Consider the following 6,125-nt stretch of genomic DNA (forward strand, 5'->3'; position numbering starts at 1 on the left):
AGGAAGGAAGGAAGGAAGGAAGGAAGGAAGGAAGGAAGGAAGGAAGGTAGAGAGAGAGAAAGAAAAAAGAAAGAGAAAGAAGACAAAATGGAGAGACAGATACAGTGCTGAAAGACACAAAAAGGATGGAAATGTCACAAAAAGACGGATGACAAGAGGGAACTGTAGAGAGAAGAAGAGAGAACACTCTTAGAAAAAGAAATGTGGAAAGAGAGATAGAGAAGAGAAACAGACAGAAGGAGAAGGAAGCACAAAAAGTCGTGGAAGAAGAGAGACATCAGGAGGGACGGGAGACAAAGAGCCAAAGAGCCGGAGCCCAGACTGGGGGTGGGGTGGGTGGGGAGGAGGAGATAGAAGCCCTGGAAGCTGGGAGCCTTCCCAGGGCTAGGCGCCTCCCCAGGGCCTCGCTTCTCAGATTTCCCCAATGCAAGGGAAATCCAGGGAAGCCTTTGTGGGCGCCGTTTGTTTGCTCCAGACCCGGATCTGATGATGCTGTTGATTTGGTTTTTAAACAGTGGGTTTGCAGCCTTCTGGGCTGGGGCAGGGGTCTGCTAGCCATCCTCAACCCTGCAGATTGGATTGAATTTCGGCCACTTTGATGGTCCTGTGCTTGTCTCCCAGTTTTCCAATTTCCAATCCCCTCCACCCGGCTGGGGGTTGAAGAGGGACTTTAAAGACGCCTTTGATAACGTCTCACGGTTACATATTTCCATAACAATTTTCTTTACCAGACCGTTATGTCTGATGCAGCCCCAGATGGTCTGTGGGAGAGAAAGGGAACCAGTGTCCCAGCCTGCCAGGCCCTGGAGACGGGCGTGGGGAGGCCAACTCTGCTGCTATCCCGGGCGCTTCTGTCCTCTTGTTGTCCCTACCCCCAACTCTTCCTTGGCCACACTCTCTGAATCCTTCTCAGGGCCAGGGACCCATCCTCTGTACATGGCTCAGGCACTGGCACGACCCTAAATGTCTCCTTTCCACCCAAACTTCCCTATACCGGATCCCCTTCCACGCGCTCTGCTCAGTGACACTTTGTCGGGTGGATAAACCACTCCATGCTCATGTCTTAGTAGGGCAAATTGATTCCAGGTGCCCCTTCTGGAGAATTTTAACAGGCCTTTCTGGAAACACAGTGCCCTGAGGAGCCTGAGGAGACTTGCCTTCTTCCTCAAACAAATTTATTGAATATTACTGTGTGAAGGCACTGGGATGGATGCAAAAGGCAATCCAACGTGTCTGGGCGCTTACGGAGGGCAGTGTCTGCATTGCTGGGGAAATGAGACGTGCCTGCCCCTAACTTGAGCTGAAGGCTGAATGCATGTGAAGAATGCGGGGAAGAGGGGTGATGAAGTGGCTTTGGCGCTCAGGGGCAGCAAAATAACTGGCTGGCGACATCTGGGAAAGCTTCATGGAGGAGGTGGCCCCTCTTCTGGGTTCTGGAGGACATGCAAGGCTAGACTGTGTGGTAATGGGGAACGGTAGGCACTGTGATGGGCGGATGGGCGAGACTTTGGGAGGCAGGGGCATTTTCTGGTGCTTTCTCCCCAGACCCGACCTGGGAAGTCATTGGAGCAAATGTCTCTCATTCAATTCATTTCACCCAACATGTGTTGAAGTGGGGGCACCAAACTGGGCATGTGCTGGGCACTAGGGCACAGAGATGGAGGAGACAGGTTCCTGCCCTCCCGGGCACTGTTGGTATAGATCAAGTTCTACAGAATTCCAAGGGGCTGCTCTGGGCTGTGGGCAGAGAAAGGGGAAGCCAAGCATTTAGCGGCCAGCCCCCACCCCCACTGCAGCCAGAGCAGTTGCACTTTTCCACTGGGATTCCATGTAAAAGTTCCTTTGGGGGGCGCCTGGGTGGCTCAGTCGTTGAGCGTCTGCCTTTGGCTCAGGTCATGATCCCAGGGTCCTGGGATCGAGTCCCACATTGGGCTCCCTGCTCAGCGGGAAGCCTGCTTCTCCCTCTCCCACTCCCCCTGCTTGTGTTCCCTCTCTCGCTGTGTCTCTCTCTGTCAAATAAATAAATAAAATCTTAAAAAAAAATAAAATTTCCTTTGGGATAAAAGGGGGTTGTGCTGCTTTAAAAGAAAGAAAATCCCTGGTTCATAGGTGCTTGTGCATGATGGAAAAATAGCTAAGTGAACCATATAATGAAAGCATGAGAGTGCATCAGGAACCAAAGATGGTGATTAAGCCAGAATCCGATCCTGGACACCTGAGTTTCGATGAAAAAATTGCCAAGTCCCTTTTGTACGTTCCCTGTCTGTCTGTGACCTGTGGCTAGAGCGCACATCAGGTGCCAGGCTGCCGTTTTCTCTGGCCTTATCTTCCCACATCCTGCTCTTTTCTCCAACTCCCCAGCTGGTTGGGAGTGGCTGGGTTCCAGCTGTTCCCAGAACACCCAGGGACCCTATCCTAATGATACCTCAGACCATCTCAAAGATGGGGGTGTCCAGCGGGCTGAGCTCAGCCGCTGTCAGAACGGCCCCCCTTGTTAGATCCTGTGAGTTGCAATACAACAAACTGCCACCAGAGGGCAGGACAGAAACGTGGGGGCCTGTTCTCTGAGGGCCAGGCTTGATTTTGGCCGTAGTCCCGCTCTAAGCACTGCCCTGTTGGGAAGACTAAGATGAATGCAGTACAGCCCCTGCCTGCAAGAGGCTTACAGTCCCATGGTGGCTTTGGTGGTACAAATCCCTGCTCCTTAAGTGAGCAGCTGAGTCTGTTGGGAGTTGTAGTGGAACCCCTCGCCTCTTCCAGCACCACCCTCAGCAGTCCTTGATGTGCTCCAGCTGCGGGCCTCCCCTCAGGGTCCCCACTGGCTTCTCCGGCTGCAAGGACCGAGGCCGAAGGAGGCTAGGCTTGGCTCTGCCTCCCCATGATGCCCCCAGACACACATGGGGCCCAGTGGCTGTCGTGGGCTCCCTGCAGGTGGGGCCCAGGAGGAAGGCCTTTTAGCTGGGGGAAAAGCTGGCTCTGATCCTCCCACCTTTCATCTCAGGGACCATCCTCCCCAGCCTAGGCTGGGTCTGCCTTCAGGCCTGCTGTGTTTCCCCTCCCACTCCCCAGCTGGGAAGGGTGGGGCCCCCCTTGTGCTGGGTTGGGGGGAATGCCCCCACAGGCTAGGTGTGCCCCATGTGTATATGTGGGTATGCTGGTGGGGTGGCGTGCATGATGGGCTGTGGGCGTTCAGATTGCTGAGGTGTCCCCCTTCCAGCCGTCCTCAGTACCTTAGCCCCTCAATCCAAACCACCTGTCCTGCATAGGAGCCTATGCTGGGCACAGTGGGAGGTAGAGCCATGAGCTAGAAGCAGTCCCCCTCCCACCTCCCGGGGGGTTTGGTGGGGTAGACAGAAAAGATGTCTCCCAGAGACATGCCCGCCCTGGAAGTCCCGTGCGGTGCGCTGGCTGAGCAGGTGGTGGGGTGGGGAGTGGGCCTTCTGCCTGGGCTCTGAGAGGTGAGTAATGGACAAGTTCTGGACGGCAGGGGGCGAGTCTGTCCTTTCAGGGCCGAACCTGCAGGGCCTGGCAGCAGGCCTAGCGTGGAGTAGGCACTCCTTAGCATTGGATGGGGGAGTAAGAAGGCATTCAGACAAGGTGGTGGGGTGAGCCCGGGACGGTGTGCAGTGTGGGGGACTCTGACAGTCCCCTAGCTGGGGCTGCTGCCGGGGTGACGAACCGTCTGGTCTGCAACATGGAAGCCCTGTATCGCAGGAAGGCAGACCTGGATGCTTGGCCACCCTAGCGGCTCCTCCCCTTGGCAAAGGGCCTTGCGGTTGGTTCCTCCCTGGTCCTCCTCCATCCTCCCTTTCTCTCTCTCTCTCCCCCACCCAGCAGGTCTCCTCTCAGGTTTCCTGGGCCGGGCCCTGCCCCCACCATGGCCCCCAGCCTGACCTCCAGGGCGGCCCGCTTCCCTTTCACTCGGCTGTTCCTGATAAGGAGACTGGAAACAGGTTTGCCCTTTCACCTTTGCATATCTTTCCCCCCTGAGCCTTCGAGTCTCCACATCCTGGGTCCCGTCCCAGAGTCCCTGTGCCGCCCCCAGGCTGCGGGCCACCAGCCCTAGGCTCTATGGGGGAGCGGACCTTTGGGACCCGGCCTCAGTCCACGGGAGATGGGCCTCTCCCCGTCCGGCCGAGGGCGGTCCAGGCGCCAGCTCCCCGAATGCAAGTGCTGCACACAGGACGGCTGAACTGACCGATTCCTCCCCTGCACTGTGACTGACATCCTTGATGGAATTGGCCGGATGTTTCTCCTTCACAAGAGACACAGCCTCAGGCCAGACAGCTGTGCCTCCTTCAGCCCAGCCTCAGCTGGAGGTGCTGAGAACCCAGGACCCACACTTCCTACTTATGGGATAATATCGCTGGGCCCAAAGGGCTCCAGGGAAGGGGAGTGGCAGCTTCTACAGGGTCCCAGGAGGTCAGCAGGACTGGCTTCTGAGTATCTTCTATCCACATTCTGAGCTGGTTCTCTGCCTGGGTCTGTGGACCCCACACAGTTGCTGTCCTCTGATTCGGCAGGCAGCTGTGTGTGGACGCTCCGATACACAGAGACCTCTTAGGTCTGGCCCGGGCCAGGCTCTGCTGAAGACCCCGAGTCATGCCCAGACCCACTTATGAATTTCGCCCCATTTACGGATGTTATTGTCCAGAACATCTGTCTCCATGAGTTAGAAGTGTGACCAGATGCAGCTCATACTTAAAGGGCGCGTCCTAAGCTTTGCTGATTCATTTTAAAAGTTTTTTTTTTTTAAAGATTTTATTTTTATTATTTATTTGACAGAGAGACACAGCGAGAGAGGGAACACAAGCAGGGGGAGTGGGAGAGGGAGAAGCAGGCTCCCTGCAGAGCGGGGAGCCCGACGCGGGACTCGATCCCAGGACCCCGGGATCATGACCTGAGCCGAAGGCAGTCGCTTAACCGACTGAGCCGCCCAGGCGCCCTCATTTTAAAAGTTTTTTTTAAGATTTTGTTTATTTGAGAGAGAGAGAGAGAGAGAGCATGAGCAGGGGAAGGGGCAGAGCGGGGCAGAGGGAGAAGCAGACTCCCCGCTGAGCAGGGAGCCTAACACAGGGCTCGATCTCAGGACGCTGGGATCATGACCTGAGCCGAAGGCAGACGCTTAAAGACTGAGCCACCCAGGCGCCCCAGCTTTGCTGATTCAAAGGGCATTTCCTGAATTTGCAGCACTTGGAGAGCTATCATCGGTAACAACATCGATTTTATGGCCTTGAGATGGTGAGAATTGTATGTTCAGAGACTTTTCCCCTTGGGTGAAACCCGGTGGTGGCAAACACAACACGGAAGAGGGAGTCTTATCGATGTACTGCCCGCCAGGGCTATGGAGGGAAATGAGAATGTTCCCACCCTCGATCTTGGGGCAGCTTGGGGGATTACAACCTCTGTGTATGAACATGAGGCTCCAGGCTCTTATTCTCATTCCTGCATCTTTGAGAGCCATGTTTTTTTCAGACTTTAGTCATGGAAGTAGCACCTTCATGATTTGGGCCACATTTGTACTATTAACGGTTTTCTTTACGGGAACTCACGACACACACGTGCATGCGTATGCATATGCACACACGTAGATATCTTTTAAAAGGAAATTTTATATCCTTATCATCAATGGGACAATAGTAGCACTTGTCATAAACAGGAAGTGGCCATAAAGATAAATAACACAAAAGCATAGCAGTGTGATTCCACTGTAGCTAGAGTTGCCCGTAGAAGGCTCTGAGTCCAAAGGTTTGCTTTCTTTCCTACAACAGGAATGTTAGCAAGGGCTCTCTCTCCCATTGGCCACATTGTTAGTGACCAGTGTTAGATGCCCCTGTTATTTAAAGGACACATTGTAATCAGAAATGAAAGGGAATTGGAGAGGACTGATTTTCTCACTCTTCTGGGCACCATCGAAGATTATTGCAGGTTCCGCCCAGGGGCTCCGAGTGGGCCTGCCCTGCAGGAACCGAAGCGTCCCTCTCCGCTCATTCCAACCACATCTTCCCAGGAGCCCCACGTCGCAGACACCTGCTCGGCAGAGCCATGCTCTTCGGGCCACAGGAGGAGGACCGGTGGAGTTGCTGGAGACAAGGGGCGCTGGTCTCGCCTCCTCGGACATTGCC

Source organism: Neomonachus schauinslandi, chromosome 4, assembly GCF_002201575.2.
Source record: "Neomonachus schauinslandi chromosome 4, ASM220157v2, whole genome shotgun sequence".
NCBI lineage: Eukaryota > Metazoa > Chordata > Mammalia > Carnivora > Phocidae > Neomonachus > Neomonachus schauinslandi.